The sequence below is a fragment of the Lepidochelys kempii genome, chromosome 8 (assembly GCF_965140265.1).
Source record: "Lepidochelys kempii isolate rLepKem1 chromosome 8, rLepKem1.hap2, whole genome shotgun sequence".
NCBI classification, from domain to species: Eukaryota; Metazoa; Chordata; order Testudines; family Cheloniidae; genus Lepidochelys; species Lepidochelys kempii.
Window position 1 is genome coordinate 98942314 of NC_133263.1, and position 24491 is coordinate 98966804.

At 41.8% G+C, this 24491-nt stretch overlaps 1 long non-coding RNA gene across 1 annotated transcript in view; it reads right to left on the minus strand.

Moving 5' to 3' along the window:
- Positions 1 to 4043: 4043 nt before the first annotated feature.
- LOC140916603 (uncharacterized) overlaps positions 4044 to 24491 on the minus strand; it is a 62088-nt gene continuing 41640 nt past the window's right edge. The window contains exon 3 of the long non-coding RNA XR_012160560.1: positions 4044 to 5260. This is a non-coding gene — a long non-coding RNA (uncharacterized lncRNA). The remainder of the gene's footprint in view (positions 5261 to 24491) is intronic.

Below are 24491 nucleotides of genomic sequence, written 5' to 3' on the forward strand. Positions count from 1 at the left end.
TCTTTGCAGAACATAAAATTAACTTTCGCTGGAGATTCGTGTTTGTTTGGCTCTGGATAAGCTCTTCCTCTAAATGAATTTGTTCTTTCTAAAGCAAATATCACTCACATATTTTGGAGGTGCAAAAAATTTGTAATCTTGTTTCTTCGGTTTCCTTATTATGTTGTGTTATGTATACATTAACATGTATTTGCATGATTTATTCATTTAAAGCTGTACATGTTTATTTGAAAAGGAGCTCAAAGAGCTTTATCACCAAAAAAATAAGTTCAACTCTATTTACAGAGATTGTGGTTTTGGACTTTAGCCACCAGAATGAAGAAAGGATCTGCAGTTTTGTCATTTTGTTTAAAAAAAATATTTTGAAGCAAGATGTTTACATTGTTCTAGTCACTGAGGGTGAAATTCTCCCAGAAGCATTAGGACCACAGTCTGCAGTACACTGGTACTTCTGCATCAGAAATTGCCCTGCATATTACACTGTGTGTGTTACACTGCACAGACCTGGGGAGAGGCGGCAGCTATGAGTAGAAAACCCCACATGAAATCGAATACGAAGTGGGTCCAGCTGCAGCTGGTTAGGAAAATAACTTTTTTCTCTCTGAAACATTTCAGCAAAAATTCAAATGCTTTCCTTTTCATTGATGAAATGAAACCCCAACTCTTTTTGTTTTTGACGAACAACATCTCCAAACAGACAAAAATGGACGTTTTTAGTGAAAATTTCCATTTCATTGAAAAACCAATTTTCTATCCAAAAATGTTTGGATGGAAAAATTTCAACTGAGTTCCTGCCTTTATCCCTGCCTTGTGCAAGTCAGACTAAGGCTCAGTCAAACCAAGTCTTTAGCTCCATTTCAAAACACCATTTAGGTTTAGTTGTCTCTGCAAATTCCAGCTACGATCTTGATCCTGCAGCCGTTTACTTGAGGGCACAGTATTGACTACTGTAAGGAATCTCATTGAAGTTAATAGTAATTAGCATTGGGCCCCCAAGAGTGTAGCCTGGTTAAGGAACAAGAGCATTGTAGTCATGTTATATTTGTAGTGTAAACAGGACCTTACCATGCATTTCAATATAACATGGCCTTATCTGGGATTTTCTGATCAGTGAACTGACCTTCTTCAAGTTAAAATAGAAATATTCAGAGCAGAGGCATTTCTTTCCCATCTGTCTAAGTACTTACTTTTATGGCCTCCACCATTGTAATATTTGAGCGCTTTCAATTCTTTAATAGCAAAAAATGAAATCACCACTGTAGCCCACCCAAGTCCTTGTTTCACAGAGCTGAAAACCATGACACTAGAAAAAAATTACATAGTGAAGTTAAGTGGAAAATTGAAAAACCTGTAGCACCACATGGTTCTGCATACAATAATCACAGAATTGTAGGACTGGAAGGGATCTCGAGAGGTCATCTAGTCCAGTCCCCTGCACTCAAGGCAGGACTAAGTATTATCTAGACCATTCCTGAGAGGTGATTTTCTAACCTGCTCTTAAAAGTCTCCAATGACGGAGATTCCACAACCTCCCTAGGCAATTTATTCCAGTGCTTAACCACCCTGACAGTTAGGAAGTTTTTCCTAATGTCTAACTTAAACCTCCCTTGCTGCAATTTAAGCTCATTGCTTATTGTCCTATCCTCACAGGTTAAGAAGAACAATTTTTCTCCCTCCTCCTTGTAACCACCTTTTATGTACTTGAAAATTGTTATGTCACCCCTCAGTCTTCTCTTTTCCAGACTAAACAAACCCATTTTTTTTCAATCTTTCCTCACAGGTCATGTTTTCTAGACCTTTAATCATTTTTGTTGCTCTTCTCTGGACTTTCTCCAATTTGTCCACATCTTTCCTGAAATGTGGTGCCCCAAACTGGACACAATACTCCAGTTGAGGCCTAATCAGAGTGGAGTAGAGTGGAAGAATTACTTCTCATGTCTTGCTTACAACACTCCTGCTAATACATCCCAGAAGGATGTTCGCTTTTTTTTGCACCAGCGTTACACTGTTGACTCCTATTTAGCTTGTGATCCACTATGACCCCCAGATCCCTTTCCGCAGTACTCCTTCCTACGCAGTCACTTCCCATTTTGTATGTGTTCAACCGATTGTTCCTTCCTAAATGGAGTACTTTGCATTTGTCTTTATTGAATTTCATCCTATTTACTTCAGACCATTTCTCCAGTTTGTCCAGATCATTTTGAATTTTAATCCTATCCTCCAAAGCATTTGCAACCCCTCCCAGCTTGGTATCGTCCGCAAACTGCTAATGGGCATTAATTGTTGTTTGGAGCAGGACATAGGTGATTTTCAGTTGACGTCAAATGGAAAAATCACTTAATGATTAAATGGGCACAATTGTACAACATTAGTGAATAAAAGGTTTGATGGCACTGAAAATGTTCTCACGGAGGCATTTTCTACTCAGTGAATTGATACTAGGTGGTCTGGACCATACATGTACATCTCTGGTGGGTCATCATGGTCTGAACAAGACTGTAGCCTTCTTTCAAAACAGAGATAAGGTCTTGGCACTCTTACAAATTGGAACCACTCCGCATCCCTTTATTAAGCAAGAGGCACTCAGTACCACCGGTGAATATGGGTTGGCCAACTCTTCTAAAATCAAAAAGTAATGTTTTCGCTTCTCTTTCTTTGCCTACAATAGTGCTTTCTGAGAACCCATCTTCATCCCTAATTTAGGGAAATAACAAAGTATTAGTTCTCTTTCTAAATCCAGGACAACCAAAAGGAAAATTCTGGGTTGCGGCTTTTAATAGCTTGTGCCTGATTCTTCACTGTGTTAGTTCAATTTCATGCTTGTGTAGCTCCAGCACTGGCATAAAGCTGCATTGGTGACAGACCCAAAAGTTGGATCTAAAAAGAGGCCAGGTAACTTTATGACCAGTAACAACATTTGCAGTTTTATGCTACGACACAGACAATGAAATCTCATATTTTGGGAGGTGTTAAGGTTCCTCCCCCACTCTGAACTCTAGGGTACAGATGTGGGGACCTGCATGAAAAACCTCCTAAGCTTATCTTTACCAGCTTAGGTCAAAACTTCCCCAAGGTACAAAATATTCCACCCGTTGTCCTTGGACTGGCTGCTACCACCACCAAACTAATACTGGTTACTGGGGAAGAGCTGTTTGGACGCGTCTTTCCCCCCAAAATACTTCCCAAAACCCTGCACCCCACTTCCTGGACAAGGTTTGGTAAAAAGCCTCACCAATTTGCCTAGGTGACTACAGACCCAGACCCTTGGATCTTAAGAACAATGAACAATCCTCCCAACACTTGCACCCCCCCCTTTCCTGGGAAATGTTGGATAAAAAGCCTCACCAATTTGCATAGGTGACCAAAGACCCAAACCCTTGGATCTGAGAACAATGAAAAAGCATTCAGTTTCTTATAAGAAGACTTTTAATAAAAATAGAAGTAAATAGAAATGAAGAAATCTCCCCTGTAAAATCAGGATGGTAGATATCTTACAGGGTAATTAGATTCAAAAACATAGAGAACCCCTCTAGGCAAAACCTTAAGTTACAAAAAAGATACACAGACAGAAATAGTTATTCTATTCAGCACAATTCTTTTCTCAGCCATTTAAAGAAATCATAATCTAACACATACCTAGCTAGATTACTTACTAAAAGTTCTAAGACTCCATTCCTGGTCTATCCCCAACAAAGACAGACTATAGACAGACACACAGACCCTTTGTTTCTCTCCCTCCTCCCAGCTTTTGAAAGTATCTTGTCTTCTCATTGGTCATTTTGGTCAGGTGCCAGCGAGGTTACCTTTAGCTTCTTAACCCTTTACAGGTGAGAGGAGCTTTCCCCTGGCCAGGAGGGATTTCAAAGGGGTTTACCCTTCCCTTTATATTTATGACAGGAGGTAAGCTGCAGTATTGCCAACTCTGTTACAGTGAGTTTTGCAATATGTGTTGTTTTATTTTTAAAGCCCTAGCTCCTAGAGTCACGTTATTTTGTGAGAATCTCAGCTTTCATTTTAAAAAAAGTAAGTTTCTAGTACTCACGGTCACACAGAATAGCTTGAAAACAAGAACTTTAAAGCCTCAGAAGGCAAATAAATGAATCAAAATCTTATCTTTTAAAGCACATGATTTGTAAGCCAACCTCCTACTATTTGGGGCCCTGACTCATGATTTTGAATGGCTTTGGTTGGCCTCCGTCTGATGGACACTAAAGATTCCTCTTCCCCCTTTGTAACGTGTATCATAAATAATATGGATGGAGTATAGACTGATAGCTCTCCTCTCAGGGACAGTCCCTTTTTCTATCTTTGTTCAGTGCTTAAGAAATATACAAGTACTAACAACAGATTAGTCAGGAGCATTATGGGAATTTTGTATAGTTTTTTCTTTTCCCTTCCTCTGAATCATTTTCAGAAGCAGGATACCATTCCTGACGAGCCAGTGCTTTGAACCAGTATGGCTAATTTGTAAAGGTAAGTACATGATCTCATGTACCTGGGATCCATGGGATGCACCCATGTGACAGAACTTCTTCTCCCTGTGCTCTCATGCAGGTGTTTAAGACAAATTGTTCTCTGCAATAAATGAGGATAGGTAATGGGAATTAGTTCAGCAATGCAATAAGTGCATGGAGTCATAGATGGAATTCAACCAGAGAAGACTTTGCTGAAGGAAGAAATGGCATTTTAAATGTTTCTGCTTTATTTGCAAGAGATGCTTTTTCTTTGGCCATTGTTATTCTAGTGAAGAATAAAATCAAAGGCGTTCCACTCTTGGGGCCCCCAGCAGGGAGCAGAACTGTCAGGGTTTAGCTGTGTGGGGCCCACAGCTGTGGAGATGCTGTCCCTGCCCTGCTTCTCCCTGTGTGCTGTGCAGCAGAACTCTCGGCAGCTCTGTCTGCACCGCCCACCGTGAGGTTTGTGGAGCAGAAGCAGGGTAGTGACCAGCGCGGATCCATGGACTAATCAAATTTGTTGGCCAAAGCCCCTGCAGATGGACAGTAAAGGGGCTGCACTATGGGCTGCAGAATGGCATTGCTGGTGGTTTATGACCTGAGAGAAAGGCATCTGTTCTCCTGGCCCTGTGAAGACCCCCCTGCACCCAAAACCTGTTTGCTTGGCTTTAGCTAGGCGTCAGGGTTTGGTCCTCAATGATCTCAAGCACGGAGACATTGGTTTGTACTCAGACGCGTTCCAATTTTAAGCTGCTCAGTCTGCAGTTCCTTTCACACATACCCACTCGTCACATGCTCTTGGTGATCTGCAAATAAACAAACAAACAAAAAATCAACAGACACCAGTTGCGAGTTGGCTGCCCGCTCTGTTGGATGGCATTGGAATGATGTAAGCATAGGGATATTAAAAGAACTGTATTCAAAAGGTTCTGTGTCTGTTGCTGAACCTAATACAGAAAACGTATGTCATTGATTGCACAGAACTGGGTTATACAAAGAGCTTAGAGGGAAAAAGAGCATCTTCAACATCGCATTTGCCTCATTCTATAGCTCATAGACACAAAGGACCAAAGATCAGAACTAGGCTCAGAGGCCCTGATCCTGCAATGAGCTTCATGCAGGCAGAATCTTGGCACGCATATGGAGCTCATTGTAGGGGCAGGGTCAAAATGTAAACCTGCAATCCGAGGGCGTAAATATTTGTGCATGCAAAATGTGAGGCACTAATTGGAGGCCTCGTCTGCAGCACTTTTGGAAATTTGGCTTCCACAACTGGTGATGCGTTTGGGAAGCTTTATATCCCATCGGAAATGTGCCAAGCGCCTGTGACCTATGGGATTCTATACTGGGGCTTCAGCAGGAGGTACAGCACATGACTGGGTGTGCACGAACCGCTACTGTAGAGATCGGTGCATTTGGATCCGGAACGCAAACATCTCATAACGGCGGGGTGGTGAAATCCAGGCTTTGGTTGTTTTGTTATTGTTGCAAAGGAGTTTAATGGGTGCAGGAAAGCTATATACTACTGAAATGAAAGTTTTTTTTGAAACTCATATTTCAGAATTCATTAACTTACACAATTCTGTGGAGGGGGGTAAGGATAAGTAAAGAAACAGCAATTTCCTATAATAATCCATGTGTGTTGGTCTATCACATATGCGTTGGCAGTGTGGCTTAGTAGGAAGGGTACTGGCCTTAGAGCCTTCAATTTCCAGCTCTGCCACTGGTTTTCTGGGTGACCTTGGGTAAGTTGCCGCCTCTCTTTGTGCCTCAGTTTCCCCATCTGTAAAATGGGGATAATGATACTGCCCTCCTTTGATAAGTGCTTGGAGATTGATGTCTGTATAACAGCCATGTTTATTATGCAGTTCATATACAGGTTACACAAATATACCAAGAAAACTGTATACACTTATCTGTTGAACATAGTGTTCAGAAAACATCAAGAGAACATCAAAGTTGCACATATAAGAGCTCAAAATTAAGGCATTCGAAAGTGAGAAAATTAAAATATTAAGGCTGCGTGAGTAACCTTAACTCTGGCCTCATTGTGTACCTGCTTTATAATGGAGCCATCAGTACTCTCTTCACTGCCCAGCTAAATTGGCCAGGCATTGCACAACGCAGCCTTCTTTAACAGCCCATTTTAAGAGCTTAACAAACACTCACACAAAATGTACTATGCATGCTCAGTAGGCTTGCAACTCAGTCAAATCAAAACCATTTTTCACCTGAGTACATGAAGGCACTTCTCAATGAAGCCTGTCTTCATGCCAAATTTCAGCTTTCATCCCCCAGCTCATTTTGGTGCTAGCCAAACTAAAAGCTTGGGAGAATTTCTTTTTTTGTAAGGGAAAAAGTGCATATGTTTTCCATACTCCCTTTGCTTAGAAAAGGCTGGATTGTTTTGGCTCAAGCTTTCAAAAAACAAATCAATGACCTTTGGGTAGACATCAAGCCTAGAAAATATCAGCCGAAAAGAGGAAGGTTTCAGAAAATTATGAGTGACTGAAAATAGGGAGCTCGAATGAAAAACTTATCCCACCATAACCGTAGCACTAGCTGCAGCTCCTGCTGTAAGCTGTGGTTGCAGTATATAAACTTCTTATAACTGAGCTTCTTCAGTGATGGGTATAGTATGAGAACCTATGGAAGACTAGAGAGTCACAATCTACCTATTTAACCACAGAGGGAAGTTCAAACAGTTTGTGATGTGTAGCTAGATTTTCATAGAGATTGCTATGTTACTATTGTGTTATAATTAACAGATCCATCCTTCCCTCAGATTCACCTGCCTCGCTCTTCTTCTCCCCATGGACCTCTTCTACGGCTGCACTGTTTTACGGACTTCACTATCTGCTGATTTCGCCCCAAGGATCTGCCACTTTGTGCTTCTCCTCTGCTATGCCTCACCTCTCTTGCTGTTCTGTTTTCCCATAAGACATCCTCCTCTGCTGCTGTTCTGCTTCCTTACCCTGGAATCTCTTCTGCTGATGTTCTGCTCCCCCTGCTCCCCTGGAATTCGCCTTCTGCTTGTCCTACAGGACCTCTGCTCCCATTGTTTTACTCAAGCAACTAGCTTGCCACTGCTCCAGCTCCTGGAAGGATTAAGAAGCACTTTCTGCAAGAGTGCCTGCCATCTGTAGGTTTCAGTAATGTCGACCCAGGGCAGCATTTACGGGATTGTTATTTTTTATTTTAAAACATTATCTGAGAGGAATAAACCATCCTGATTGGGCCTTCCAGAGAAAATGCAAAAGGTAAAAGGTGTTAAAAGGAAACCTCTGGAAGTTCATTATTTCTCTCTTTTAATGTACAATATTTCATAGCAGATATGCCAAAGCTCTTTAGGTTTGATGCAGAGACTTTTTAAATGTCTGTCTGTGACCCACACACCTCCTGGGTGTGGTGTTCTGTCCCATCTTGTGGCACGGAGACCACTTAGAGAGAGAGAGAGATTAACGAGTCTGCTCTACAGCCTTAGCTAATAGGTGTAGGGCTTTTAGCTCATGCAGTAGAGGCTCATGCACTAAGCTCCAGAAGTCCCAGGTTCGATCCCACCCGCCAGCGACCTGGGTCTGTCGGCATTACATATGTCCACATGCAGTCATCCCCAGCACAGGTAATTCCTGCCTCAGCCTATATGCACATGCATTATGCAATACAAATAATTGTGTGTGTGCATAGGGGCCATTTCAGGGGAGGGATGGACATGCCCTGATCTCTGGGCCTGGCACCTGTTTGGAATGCCTCTCTGAAGCTTGCATCATTATAAGCCTATGGAGGAGCCTCTCTGAGGCTTTCCCAGGGTGCTGGGATTGGGACCATCAGCTATCATCCCTGTTAGGCTTTTATTTTTCTGGTGGGCACCTCTGTACAATGCCTGCCAGAATTTGCTCACTTGAGTGGATTGGTGTCACCAGGATCACAAGATACCCATCTAGCCAAGTTCAAAGTGCTGTTAAATTATATGGATCCTACAATAACAAGAACAAAATGCACCTGCCTTGCTCTTTCATCTGTTCCCCTTTGACCCTCATGCCCACTCCAGCTTTTTTGGTCCTTTCTTGTTTCTCTCGTCTCCTCCTGGCACCCTGCACAGGCTGTCAGAAATGTCACAAAAACCTCCCTTTCCCCACAGTTGCCTGCAAGTCTACAGCAGTTTTTCATTTTGAATTTGAATTAAAAAATGGTAAATTGACAGCAGGAGGGAGTGAAATTTTTGCATTTACTTTAACTTTTTAAATAAAAAACCATAATAGTTAAAAGCCAGGGCAGCCACTAGTACATGCGATTTGGAACTCGGGCTGCTTTTCTGACTACATCCTCCCTCTCCTGGTAAAAGGTTTGACATTCGGCAGCGAATTGCGAGGCTCTGGTATTGGGCCAGTGACGAACCAGACAATGAGTACAGACTTACACATTACTAAGGAATGTCTTTGAAAAAAACCTGAAAATAAGTTTCTTCTTACTTTGCTGTCCAAGGCCCCGATCCTACAAACGGATCTTCTATTACAGAATCAGAGCCTCAGACCTGAATTCAGGGTACTCTCTGTCCACTACTACAATTTTTGGTTTCCTTAAAACTGTTTAACAAAGTCAGCTCTGCTGCATTAGCATTAGGGTTGGCACTAGCTGTTGCAGGATAGATACTGGATTGAGAAGTTGTCAGGTAAAAAACTTTGGGGTCTCTTTTATACAGGTACAAATTGAGTGTTTGGCAATTGTTATTTATGAATGTACCAGGGGCACCCTGAGTTTCCCAACTTTCTTACTTATCAGTCAACGTAGCATTGCTGTACTGGTATTTGAACAGACTTTATGTACGTAGCATGTTCAGCAAAGAGAGGCCTAGACTGCAAGGCTCAGATCCAGAGCCAAACTTTCCCAAAGTTCAGGGGAATTCGGATTCAAGTGTTGGTTTTGGTCCACTGGAGAGACAAAGGCTAACCATGAAGTTTGGATCTTCACTAGCTTGATTTGTACCTATTTCTAATGCTCACGCCCTTGGGATGTGACTAGGTAAATCTTGGCTTTTCAAACTTCGATGCCCACAAAGTCAGGCCTTGTCTGTAGTCAACCCAGTCATTGCACTCAGATATGCAGCAATCAGCAGGCAACCATGATTTAATTACCGTCTACAGATATCTACATGGGGAACAACTATTTAACTGGGGGCTCTTCCATCTACCAGAGAAACGTATCAACACAATCCAAAGGCTGGAAGTTGAAGCTAGACAAACTCAGACTGGAAATAAGATGTACATTTTTAATGGTGAGCATAATTAACCATTGGAACAATTTTCCAACGGTCATAATGAATTCTCCACCACTGACAATTATAAAATCAAGATTGGCTAATGTTCTCTAGGCATTATTTGGGGGAAGTTCTCTGGCCTGTGCTATACAGGAGTTCAGACTAGATGATCACAAGGGTCCCTTCTGGCCTTGGAATCTATGAACTTGTGAAAATCGACCGAAGAGTTTATATTTAACCAAGCGTCTTACAAAAATATTTACTTTGAGAGGACACTGATATACTGAAAGGGTTAAAAATTATTCCATCAGTGCCAGATGTAGCTGCTGCAATTATAAAACCAAGTCGTCTCCTTTCGGAGCACTATTCGCATTGTCAATGACATCAAGCACCAATTCATCATGAGGCACAATGTCAACATGAGGCTGGTAGTGCAAAACAAACGGAAAGCTGAGGCACTGTTGAGGGGAGAGGAAAGAACTGCTCTGGGGAAGGAATCACATTATGGGCAGCTTCTTCCTTTAACAATAACATTTAATAGCCTTTTAAAGAGCATTCTCCCCCCAACCGCAAGTACTTTTATGGCAGGCAGCTAAGAGAAGGTAAGAGGTTTTTTTTTTAAAAGGGCTTTTATATGATAGTATATAAATCCAGCAGCTTTCTGAACAACAACCCCCTTCCCGCTTCAAGCCCATTGTGGTCTCCAGGCTATCTGTGTGTATCTTACCACCAGGCTCCGAGTGGCCTGATGGTGTCTGATTGGTCAGTGCCTGATGTCATGACAGATACCACACCCCAGGCTCGACACTCCAGAAGCTGCCAGGTGGAAATAGCATTGAGGGATCATTATTTATTAATTATGTACATGACTGATGTGCATAGCACTTTACAGTTAAAATGGCCCAGCCTCGACCAGCTTATATACCCTAAAAGCAATTCCTCCCTGTAGTCAGTGTGCGTGTAACCTAAGGAAGGGCAGGAGGATTGGACCCTAGAGCAAAAAGGAATTGCCTAGGCCACAGAGTAGCATTGGATCCACTGTGCAGAGGCTACTTCCCTCACTGTAGCTAGTACCCAGTCCTCACACACACTCCACTTGGGGAAGGATTGGAGGATCTCTTGGTCACCATGTTCAGATTTATAAAATCCTGCCCCACATGTGCAGTGGGACCACAGTGGTTCTTCTGTCCAGGGGAACCTCCAATGGCCAAAGAGGGGCAGGCAAAATTTGCCCCTACATGCACAAGCAGGGGCTGTACTGCAAACAGCGGACAACAGAGTTGCATGTGCCCATTAGCACACATAGCCCTCAGCTTTAGGAGTGCTTTGGAAGGGACCGGGGGAGGCAGTTCTCACAGTAGTGGATGGCACAGGAGAAAGGGCCTAATCCTACAACTGTTACTTATTGACTTCAATGGGACTACTCTAAGGAGCAAGGAGTCAGGAGTGGCTAATGGGTGTGGTTAGAAGAGAACCGTGGATGGAGAGCTGGCAGTGGGTGGGGGGGAGTCCAGAAGGTATTAGACCAGAGATGCAGCAGGCATGAAGTGGGGGAGGGCTTTGAAAGGGCCTAGGAGAAGCCTGACTGCAGAAGGGACACAAGTGCAGAGGTCTAAGGAGCTGGAGGGAGGAGAAGAGAAGAGGAAGATGCTTTATTTGGGCAGACCGAAGGGGAGAGAAAGGAGAAGCTGCACAGGAGGACGTTACAGTAATGGACCTTCCCTGGAGCATGGAGAGGGGCTTTAGCCACGGTGGCCCAGAGGAAAGGCCACACCTCTGAGGTGTTAGAGTGGGAAAATGCCTGGATGTGAGGGGCGAACTCAAGAACGGGAGCAAATATAACACCACAGCTGTAAGCCTGGGTGGTAAGGAGAATGGAAGTGCTGGCTTCAGACTGTGGCCAGCATTCTCCAGTCCAGCCCAATGTGACTCAACCTGGTCATTGGACATTAGAAGACACGTCTGAATATTCAGACTGTAACTTTTACTTTGCACCTAAAGTCCTTTAATAGTTAAAATACAGCACCTAGTACTGAATCTAGTCTACAAACTGGGACGGAGTCTGGTGCCAACGTTCCAGTTCTTGGTATTAGCATACTATGGAGTTCTACAATGCAAACATGCATGTGTTCCTGTACCTCAATTTCACTGTATGCAGCAGTGCTTCAAGGCTCAAAGTTCAAGGCACTTCAGTGGACCCAGAGGCTTTCTGGTTTTGATGCCTGGAAGCAAAACTGAAGATACTGAAAGGAAGCAGCTGGGATGTGAATCACACCTGTTAAGCGGGGCTGTACCTGGTCAGTATATGAATAAGAGCTATCCAAGCAAAGTCTAAGGGCTTGTCTACACACACCGTTACACCGGTTTGATTTAAGGTGTTAATTTAAACCACTTTAGTTGAACCAGTGATGTGCGGACATTCATCTTTCCAGTTAAATAAGGCTTTTTTCAGTTTAGCTTAAGTCAATTAGCACCAGGTTTACGCTAAACCAAACGATGTTGCCCTTAAACCAAAATGAGAGCACCGACACGGGGTTTGCGCCCATTTAACCAAACTGCTTTAACTAAATCGGAGCCAGTTTGTGCATAGACATGGGCTTGGCCTACCCTTAAAAGTTGGGACAACATAACTATGTTGGTCAAGGGTGTGAAAAACTCCACACCCCTGAGGGACATAGCAAAGAAAGGCGCAGCTATGTCTATGGAAGAATGCTTCTGTCCACTTAGCTATCATCGCTCGGCGAGGCAGTGCCTCCACACTAACAGACAAACTCCTTCTGTCGGTGTCTCAGCTACGGGATTATGCCAATATAGCTATGGCGATGTAGCTATGCTGGTATGGTCTCCATAGTGTAGACATTCACATGGCCTAAGCGTGTACAGAAAGGATTGGTGGTGATTTAATAGGTTGTGCTATTCATTGGGGGTTTTATCAGCATAACTATGCCAGCAGAGAGTGTGGGGGAGAAAAACCCACACATCCAAGCTGACGTAGTTATGTAGGCACCTCCCCAGTGTAACTGCAACTATGCTGATAGGAAAGCGCGTCTGTTAGCTTAGCAAATGTTGCTTGGGGAGGTGGTTTATCTATGCCGACAGAAAAACTCCTTCTGTCAACTTATGCTAGCTCTACACCAGGGGCTCTGCTGCCAAAGCATTTGTAGTGTAGACAAGCCCAGAAGAGCCAATGCCTCCGCCAGGCACTGTGCTGCTGGACAGGCTGTTTTTCTAATGAGATCTAAAGCTGAGTTCCTGAGAAAATAGTAGTCATTAAAAATCCCACCTAACACTTTTCACAAGATGCACTGATGTTAGCTTGGGTGTCCTGGTTCCCTTTCAGGTGACTTCCATTCTGAATCTTTAAATTCCCCAAGATTTTTTAAATTGGATACAATGGGCCTGATTCTTCAGGGTTTTGTACCTGTGGCCCCAATCCTAAGATCTGGCTGAGAAGTGCACAGCACAACTCAGGAGTGGGTTGGAAAGGTGCTTTTAAACCACCTTTGTGATCCCCCGAACCCTAGCATACTTGTGCATGACTGGCTCCTCAGCATGCCTATCCATGAAGGCTGCTCTAAATTACACTAATTACCACTAGCCCCATGGGGCTGCTCTAGAATCTAGGGATCAAGCCCCATGGGGCTGCTATAGCATCTAGGGATCACAGCAAGGAAGTCCAGCCAAACTGCAATGTCAGCTTGATGCCACCAGAGGATCCCCCTCCATCAGATGATTCTTCTGTATGGGGTAAGCCAGCTTTAGGGTTGCTTTGAACAGCCAGCGTAGCTGAAAGCAATCTCAGCACAGCCGAGGACTAGACCCCGTGTAGTCATATATAACTGTGTAAACTGGGCAGGTCAATGCTGTCAGCAGTCCAAGTGGAGAATTCTGACGGGGTATCATTTTACACTCACTTTCCATCAGCGTTAATAACTCTGCAAGGTGCAAGCCAGTGGAGAATTGAGCCCCGACATTTCTCTTTTCTTTCTTTACCAAGGAATTGCACAGCATTTCTGTGCACTGTTAAACAGCCTGCCACATTCTACTCTGCAGTGGCTGCATTTCAGTGATAATAAATATGTACTTAGCAGTAAGATGGTGCTTTGTATTTTCAAAGTGCTGGTCACAGAAACCAAGTGGCTAGAAACACCCCCAATCTCTTAAAGAGACAGACCAGGCTGTCACGGGGTGCTGCACAGACATTAACTAATAACTGACGACAGTCCGAAATATAGCTAAATAGTATTATCCCCATTTTATAGATGAGAAAACTGAGACAAAGAGAGGTCAAGTGATTTTCCCAAGACTGTACATCAAGTCAGCAATTTGAATTCAGGAGTCCTTGGCACAGGGCCCCATGTCCAGTTCATAGGACCATGCTGCTGCCTGTGTGTGCAAGGTTACATGTGCAAACCTCTCTTCCCTCACTGATCATCCAGGAATAGGCACGTGCTCACCTCTTGCCTGGATGCCTAATGTTGAGGATAATGGAGGTCCTGGGGAGGGCCCAGTGGTGGTGCTGGATAGGTGGGAATCTTCTACCCACCCATCTACAATAGCTCTCTGCTCATAGGAAGAATGACACAGTTGGCGGTCCCTGTACCTCGATATGCACTGAAGTACCTCTGTTAGGGTATCCTGTTAGCTTCCAGAAACAACTCCATCCTAAATTATGCAAGAGGCCTAGCAAATGATACTTATTGTTCTAAGGAAAGTATTAAACACGCACGCTGACACCAGGAACAGTTTTACTTGATGTAATATAGCAAAATACAATGACAATTCAATAGACTAAAATAGAATACTGACTGTAATGACTGTGAAAAGTTAAAAGGTGGCATTGCAACAGTTCAGCTCATGGTGGCGACTTATAAATATTAAGGTAAACTTAACCACTATTCCCTACATATGTTAAACAGGAAACAAAAAAACGCCCTTAAATTTACACCAGAACATTCACCATTAATATTGCGCAACCCAAACCCTTCCCATAGCACACACTCCCCCATTGTTTGAAAACCCTTGCCACGGCCCCCTGGATGAACAGGAATTCAAGGGCAACACTAGGTAGTTCTGAATTAGCAAAGGTCATCCCGATAATAGAAGTGAAACACTTTGCTACAGAGCAGGTTAAAATTGACACATCAGTAGCTGGTAGTAATCCTAGTTATAAAACAACAGCCACCAACTCTACAAGAGCAGTTGTGTTTCTTAGAAGCTCCCTAGTCTTTGCCTTAGCTAGTCTGTGATGAGGGACTGCTCCTAGCACAAGGACTTTCACACCAGACCACCAAGGGGACCAACAGGGTCTCCCCAGACACCAAGGATAGTCGATGGGGTATTCACACGTCCCACAATTTCCTGTGTGCCTGGATCAGGATTTTGTAGTATAATCAGTGCTTTCTGGCTGCAGCTTTCAGTGGCTGGCTGCTGAGAAGGAGTAAAGGTGCAGGCGCGATGTGGCTTTAATACCAGTCACATGGTCTCAGCAGAAATGGGGCTGATAGCAGCATCTCCCAAATCTCTAGATCTAAACATAGTCAACTGCTACTAGTTTCTAGCCTGAAGGACAACTAACCCTGGTAAGGTTGCACAGCTGGCTCAGCCTACTCTCTCCTCCAACTTTCCTTAGCCAGTGCCCCACCTTTCAGTCTACCAGTGCAGTCCTTGTAGGATTTCCTGACTTGCCACTTCTGCCCAGGTACAGGATCACTAAGCCAAGGCCAAAGTGTCAGGGCACCAAACATTGCATCATGGGATATGGAGTCCTTACAGTGTAGTCTCTATGATTTGATTGGAAGTTGTTGTAGTCCTGTGGAGTCAATACTAAGTACATAGAGCCCTAATCAAAACACCCCTGGCACGGTTCAGAGGCCCTCATAAGGGGAGGGATTTACACATGATTCCTGTGTAAGGTTTGTAGTGATTTGGGGTTCCTGCTGGATTAAAAGTGCAGTATAAACACCAGGTAGAAGGAAAACTAAAGAAATTAAACACAAGAACTGGGGACAAAGTTTCATACTTGGGTGGCAAAAGTCAAGCCCCTCAGTCCACATTTAGGCATCTAAACAAATGGCCTGATTTTCAGAGGTGCTGAGTGTTACGTTGTGGTGTAGGCAGGAACAAAGAGCTTCAGAGACCTTGATTTTCTGTCTCCTCTGTGCCAGACAATGAGAGAACTCCCTGGAATTTGAAAGTGCATACAAGAATCTGGATCTATTCCTCTCTGTCTCATTATGTTCATTCATAAAACGAGAGTGATTGTATTTACCTACTGTCCCCCATGGAAATATTGAAAGGGTCAATTATTGTTTGTACAGTGCGTTGAAGATGCAAAGCTCCATCAAGTGCTAATTTTTAATTATGAATATTTGTTATTAGGCAACATAGCTAGATGGCCAGTGTAGCAAGGGATTATTAGATTTAAAAGATACAAACACAGAGAGTTAATAATAGAGCATTTCTTTAAAGCCAATTGTTTCAAACATACACTAAACCACATTTTCTTCCTTTACCCTGTTAATCAGGTAACAGAAACACTTCCTGTGAATGTTATCTCAAATCAGAATCATTGAGTCCAGTGCTTAGAAATACAGAGGGAGCGTTTCCATCCCACCCCAGCTCTGCTCAGATGCACTGAGAGTAGGGGCTGCATGGAGCCAATGGTGCTAGATTTCACCCAGTACAACAGGAGCTCTAACTTAGGTCTCTGCTGTGAGGCTTTTAGGCCAGTGGAGAATTGAGCTGCGCCACAACCCCTCCATGTCCTGCCCCCGCCCTGGAGTTGGGAGAGGTGGCTGGTGCAGGAGGTTACAAAGCTGCCTCGTCAGCTTCATGTTAGTGGAGAGTTCCCCTGCACAGGGGAAAATCCCTGCTAGCTATCCCTGCCCACTGTAAGGTCACGTTGTGCTGCTAAGAAGCCAGTGTATAGGTCCTGATCCTGCTTCAGGTAGGATTATCAGCGCGCTCACTCTCCACTTTACCCAGCTTCCACTGAGGTCAGCTGGCTTCAGTGGGAGCAGACTTTAACATCATATGTAACCTTGTTCCCACTGAGGTCAATTGACTAATGGAGCAGAGTTAGGTCAACAAAGGCATTTTTAAAACTTTCACCATCAAGCACATGAATAACTTCATGCATGTGAGTAGTTGCGTTGTGTTTAAAATTAAACAAGCTCATAGCCATGTCAGAGGCTGCACTGGAAACGGGTGACAGTTTCTTCCCTATCCCATCCTGCCCATAGTCATGAGTAGTAATGAAGTAGTATTTCTAGGAACGATATGCATGGCAAAAATCATGTCAATAAAGGGGTTAAAATTATTGATTTTTACTACTTGTAAGAGGAAGCCTTTCCTTAGTTCTTTGGGCAGCCTTTTATCAGCTTTGAATTCAATTTAGGGTTTGAATTTAACATGCATAACCCACTTGGTTTGAAAAGATAAAGGGACTTAAAAATGTACAACAGATAGGACCTTAGAAGTCTAAAGGATTCTTCACAAGATGAAAAGTATTTTATGTTGTTTGAGAGACAGTAGTCTCTGAATTACGCTTCAAAAAAGCGTAACATATCTTTAAAATATGTTTACAAGGGAAGATAATCATGTACAGTTTTAAAGTTAGGCAGTGCATGTTCACCAATAAAGTTTCATCATCTTTAATAATTTAAGCCAGAGTGGACATTATTGTCGAAGTCAAAGAGAAAAACTGAAAAATGTGTAGACCCCTGCTTAGGGCTGATGACTATGTAATGCTGTGAATGATTATATATTCTTTGGGGAATCCACTGATGCATTCTTCCTGTATATTTATAAGGAGTCTGTGGTATTAAAGTTTCATTTTCTTCTTTTTTAAACCTGAGCAAAAGCAAGAGGAAAAAAAGCCATTGAGGAATGAAGACGTATTGCTAATGATTCAGAAAATGGAATTATTAACCATAACACAATAATGCTCAAGGGCGCCTAGATGTTGCCTACTGATCGGCCCTCCTTGAAATTATGTTTATTTACTTAAATGAGTTCTTGTTTTATATTCTGCAAAAACATTTTTTTCTGTGCTTGAACCCAAAATTGCTTTGTCTGTGTCCTTTTCACTCTGATGTGATACCATAGCCGCAGCAACAGAAGCACACGCAGTTGCTAGCTAGGTAGCTTATTATTATGGTCACACTCCAGCACACAGCATACTTGTTGGAACTTTCCAGAAATATTGCACTGCAGTCATTTTCCTCGCCGTTATGCTAATGGAATCAGGAAAATCAATTGTCCTTAAGGAACAGGGGAATGAGATGTGCTGTAAATGCCACAGGATGAGTGATTGGTTGATTGCAGGGATGGTGATTCAAACGCGCCTCATCTCTACATTATCCTGATGAATTTTTATGGCCCTGCCTTTTTTTCTTCTCTAGCTGTGGAGGAAGGTTTATGGCTTGCAGCTTTTTAGTTGATTGAATGCAGCTGGCATTGTTGCAGTGCAGAACAAATAGGTACTTTTTCTTTACAGCCTTAAAAAGTAGATTGAAGAAATTGCATACCAACATTTTTGCAACAAAAGCATTCTTAAAAATGAAGATATTTTATGAAATTACTTTGCTCTCCTTCTCTACTGTCAGTAATCTTTTTATAAGAAGAAAGGGCAAAAATTGCTTGAGATTCTAGGGGAACATAGTTTCATTTTTTTATTCTTGTCACAAAGAAAACTAACGAAGGAGTTTCATTAGTATTCATTTTAGTCCAATGTAATTTTCTCCTCCCTACTAACAAAACAAAAAAACCCTATGCCTGTAACATACTGAACCAAAGAAGGTCATTCTAAGTATATCAGCATTTTCAGTAACTCTTTCATACTGTATTCACAAGGTAGCAAAGATAACGGATTCAGCCCAAATTATAACAGTTCTTGTTATATTCTGTAATGTTATACAGTATATGGGGCCTTATTTGATTGAATAAAATAATACTGATGATCAACTTTATGAGTGCTGAATTCGCTGACAGCTAAAACAAAACACATCAGACCATTCTATTTATATCAGATTAATTTGCTGATAAGTTATTCTTCCACTAAATAGTTTACACATAGATGAAGTTCAAGTCACATACAGAATCTTTTTAGATTTAAATACTCGGGAAATACTTCACTTTGTGCTAATAATATTTAATAGGCATTAAAACTCAGGATGAGAGCATTTCCTGACTGATATACATAATTATGCTTTCCATGACCAGGACTTGTTTCAGTATGTTTTTGCCTTAAAATTTGGGTATATTTAATATCCATGAAAACAAGCAGCTAATAACAGCTATGTGCTATGGAGCTTTCCCACATGCCTACATCCATGTGGTTCCATCCTGATTGGTAAGCACTCTCTTATTCCAGCCTTGTATTAAGCAGCACCTTCCAGCTATGTGATTGCTCTGAAATATGGACAAAAGTCCATGAGAATCTAAACTGAGCTTACCAATCTTATTTCACTTGTAGCCTAACCCTAATATGATTCTTGGGCTCTGTAGGTGAAAGAGTTGTGCCTCACCACTCTATCTGATTGTTTTAAATACAGAGGGATTGATTCTCCACTGTGCTGCACTTCATGTAGCCATTTGCATCTGTGTAAAGTGGGTGTAGAACCCTACCCGGCTGCGACTGGGGAATTCCATTTGATATTATTTTACACTAAATTTGCAAAGGTGCTGATGACTGCCTGAGGTGTAAGGGAGTGGGGAATCTGGCCCACAGCCTCAATTTTCTGCATAATGCTTCCTGAAATTAAAAATTAAAATCCTGATGGGAAACAAAATTCAAGGTTACAGTAACTGTAAGGATTCCATCTTCCATGCACGTCCCTTAAATTCCAACCATGTTTCCAAGATCTGAATCAGCAAATGTTACATTTCTATGCTCTAAAGCACCCTTTATGTTTAGCAGATAAGCCTACACTTTCTTGGTGTGTGTCGTATAAAGTGGAACTAAAGTGGTGCATAAGCCTTGGCATGAAGAGGAGTGAATTTCACTTCACCCACTGACAAGGTTACAGTGAGCAGCAGAGGAGCAAGTTCCTAGGGCTTACCATAGTGGGGAAAATTAAATATATATTTTTTAACATTATGATGACTCTTTTCACAGATGTCATGGATATTGATGACACTGTGTTTTAGATTTTGCCTCCAGGATACTGGAACCAGTATTAGTTTTATTCTCTTCTTTGTGCTACCTCTGTTATCAACAATTTCCTACACAATTTTTATGCTCGTACTATCTTTTCCTTTCAGATGTGCATAATATAACATAACTGATGAAATGCAGTTGGCCATTAAAAAGATCGGTGTACGTTTTTTCCTGAAATTCTTCTTATACATCAGATAGATTGCTTGCATTTAATTTTGTATTGTTAACTAATACCTAGCATTTGGCTTTTCAGTACCCCAGTTACAAAATGAAACAATTCCTTAAAAAAAATTTAATATCAATTAGTTCATTTAAAGCGATTCCAACTCTCCTAGTCAATTTGGTAATGGTCATTTAAAAAAAACCTGGATGACATAAAAATACAGCTTTCGAGAACACATTTTATAATTGAACTTGCGGCAGGTTTACATTTTGTTTTCTGCACATCACAATTCAAGTTTTATGTTGGCATATGCCCTGTGTCACACTCAGTGAAATAAAAGAATAATCCAAATCATGAGGGTTCTCCAGGATGAAGATTCAACTCTTCGGAGGTACCTGTAGATTTCAGGTGAGTTACACCGAGACCTGGTCTGCACCTAAAACTTAGGTCAATCTAGCTACGGTGCTCAGTGCTGTGAAAAAATTCATGCCCTGAACACTGTTCAACCTAACCTCCAGTATTGACGTGGCTAAGTCAACTGAAAGATACTTCCATTGCCCTAGCCACCACCTCTCAGGAAGGTGGGTTCCCTACATCGACGGAAAACCCCCTCCCATCTATCTAGGAAGTGTCTACGTACGGCGCTGGAGTGCTAGAGCTGCAGCTGTTGTGCATTCATGGCCGAGCAAAATGTTAAGAATCACTAAATATTACAGTTGTGATGCATGTGAGCCAGAGCAGGCTCATACTGACCAATTACAGTGGGATGGGTCTTTCTCTTTTCTGTTGCAATCCACCAGTTAGTAAATGACGTTAACAAAAATATATCATTCATTTTAAATGTAAATGTATTGGGGGAAATAGCTAAAAGCTAGATTATGAGCCCTGTATTCGTACCAGAGAACAGTGACTCACGCAAGAAGTCAGTGGGGGTATTTGACAAGTAACTAGTTACAAGTCAGAGCAAAGGGTTCAGAGCCTGCACCCGAACAGTCCCATCTTCAGTGAATTTTCAAATTCTCAGGGCATTTATTTACATTAGTGTTGTTTGTACAATATTATGCCCGCGTGACCAAAATCTCTGAGAGAGCAGAGTGTTTTCATTTTGATATTTTCACATGGACGTCAGCCCTCATGCCTATAAAGAGAGTAAGCAAGAGTTATGAGAAGGATATTGATTTTGTTTACACTCTTATAAAACACATCTTAGAATAAAAGCTAAAGCTAGACATCTTTGTTTGTTCCTTTTTGCCATCCAGTGTCAGAACTTGTTGGAAGTATCTTGATATTTTAAATCATAATATAGCTTGGTAGGGTAATTTGGGATTATCTATATATCTTTGTGTGTATTAAAAAAAAAACACATGGTAGACATCCTTTGAGGCACAGCACAGAACTCAGAACCTAGCGTTAAGGAGATGGATCGTGGCTTGAAGCTACCTTTGTTCCTTCCCAGCTATGGGTGCCTTCATGGCCCCAACCTAACACAGGCAGCTCTGGGGAAATGTCTACCCTATGACCATCTGTTCCTAGCTGCCTATGTACAGCAGCATTCCAGCCTGCCCTCAACACGCTCGCTGGGGCTTGCAAAGGGGTCCTCAGACAGGCAGATTGATGGCTGTGTTCCTCAGTTCCAGTGCTGGGGGAATCCTTCGACAGCCAAATCTTGGGCTTAAGGGTATGTTTACACTGAAAAAAAAATTGTGGCAGTAATCTCAGATCTCAGGTCTACAGACTCAGGCTAACAGGACTCATGCTATGGGGTTAAAAATAGCTTTGTACCCATTGTGGCTCAGGCTGGAGCTTGGGCTGTGAAACCCACCCCTGGGCTTCAGAGCCTGAGCTGCAGTCCAAGGTGGAATGTCTACACAGTTATTTCTAGCATCGTAGCATAAGCCTGAATCTGTAGACTGGACTCTGAGATTTGCTGCCATGTTCCCCTCCCTTCAGTGTAGACATACCCATTGAGTTCCTTTATGCCACCTGCCATTAAGGGGCCAGAGCAGGGGTGACGATCTTATCCATTATTATCAAAACTTTGTACCATTAGCATATAGCCAATAACCATCTGAACACTTTATTATGCCCAGTTCTGCAAAAACTTAACATTAACACATACTGAACATTAAGCACTATGTATGGTTACATTGAAGTCAATGGGCCATATCTGGTTCCTGCTCAAATGAAAGAAAAAAGTCCCACTGACTTGAGTGGGAGCAGCATCAGACCCAACAGGCCTGCTCACAATATGTAAAGGTAAGTCCGTGTTTAAATCTTTGCAGGACTGGGGCCTGAGTTTAAAGTTCCCTCATCTCTTGCCCCTATCTCTCAGGCTATATCTGGACTTTTTTAGAATATAAGCTCTTTAGGGTAGGAACATCACGGACACTATCAGAATCAATTAAATAATTAATAATGTGGCTTTTTATCATTGGCTAATTTGCGGAAAAAAATCTACAGAACACAGCTAGTGTAGCATATAGCAAATTAATCATGCACCAAAATGTGTTTTCTCCCTCTGTCTCTAGTTTTCTCCTTATGACATATATGGTTTGACCTTAATGAAAGAATACAATTTTATCTTGGCATGGAAAAATCTCTCTGGTCCAAGTTGAGACTCAAAAGATAGACTAGCTTGTAAAAATCAGAAATTGGCATTCATAATTGTTTAAAATGTGTACACACCAAAGATACTACATGCCTTGGTATTTATTATTGGAAACAAAATCTTAAAATAAAATGAAATGTCAATGTACAATAAAGAAATCTGATTTCTGGCACCTAAATACACCCTCTGTGACTCTCCTTATTTAATAGGCGCTTCCTCAATTTGAATAACATTAGTATGAAAACCAGGGGAAAAAGAACAGGGGGGGGGCAGGAGAGGATCTGATTAGTGTATAGTAAACCCACTAGAGGGTGCAACAGAGTAAATTATTTCCAGCATGTAAATGTGCTAAACTCACTGAGAATAAGAATGACTATTTGTGACTGAGCCAATTCCAAGAGTGCTGAAGCTCAAAACGTGAAGAATTCTCTTCCTGTTCTCCTACCTTCTCCTTGTTCTGAGGCTAAAGGTAGAGCATCATTCTAATAAGACAATACCACAAGAAAGCAGAGAGCTTATTTCTGAACTGTTATATTCAGAACAACAAAAGAGAGAGTGAATTATCAATGTTTAATTGGACACTAGGTATAGAACATTTTAAAATACATAAATGACTGAGACGAGATGTATATTTTTCTGAAACAGCCATTTTCTCTTATAGCCTTGCTAGCTAATCTGGAGAAGCTATAGGTGGCAGACATCAAGCTAAATCCATTTGATGTTTAACTTTTTGTCTTTTCTATGTTTATTATGCTTCCTCTCCGTGTTATGTTTTGATGCTATCCACACATTTTCTAGATTTCAATTCAGAACCCATATACAAGCTCTCTTCTATTACAGAAAGAAAAATTTACAGGTATTGCATGTAAAAAAAAAAATCCAACTATAATTATGCAATGGCATTCTATTTTAATGAAAGTTACAGATGGGTACAGCTTCTGCCATACAATAACAGCTGACAGGCTGCCAAGGTGTATACTGTACAAAAAGCTCAGAGAGGAATGAACCACTTTATGTAGAAATTAATATTTTTTTTCCTGCAGCAACTGTCTGTACAATAAATCTTCACATGTTTTCTTTTGTTATAACCCCTGCCTTGGACAAAATCAAGGATGCCCATAACTACACCGGGGCTGTACTTACTGTTCACCCAATATTTTGTATACATTTATTGAGCATAGCTGTTTAGAAAGTAGCACATTAAAAATGCAGGGAGGCCTTTTGTGAATAAAATGCAGGATGATTACTTGTTGGTTTTACAAAATTATTGACTTTTCCTAATGGTTCAGAGTTAGCCAAGACCCATGTGTTTTTGCCTCTTGTAGCTCTATGAGCAAGCAATGAATAGAGAAGATATCGCAGGAAGACACATAGATGCCACCTGTCTCAGAGTAAACAGTAAATGAGGGACTGTGGGGATGGTTTTGCGGTAACTGCATGACGTGCAGGTTTGTGTGTACATATAAAATCTCAGAATACATACGTGTCTTTGTGCACCCTCATAAAAAGATATGTTGAAATAACATTTAAGGAGCTGATGTATATTGAAAAAACATGCGAAATTCAATTAAAGGCTCAAACTCCACCCTTAGCTCACCCCTGCTGTACCTAGTAATCACAGCTCATTTGGTACATAAGACCACCTACTATTCTGTGGTTCACCTAAGAGAAGACTGTATTATCCGTGATACATTGATACAACAGGATGAGTAAAAGTTGAGGTATCTAACACTGAATGTCCTGAGTTCTGTCAGTTTAAGCCAACCTTTTAACGTGATGTTGACATGCTTGTCCTGTAGGAGCGGCTCCTTTTTGTTTTGTTTGTTTAAGTTAGCTCACAAAAGAAA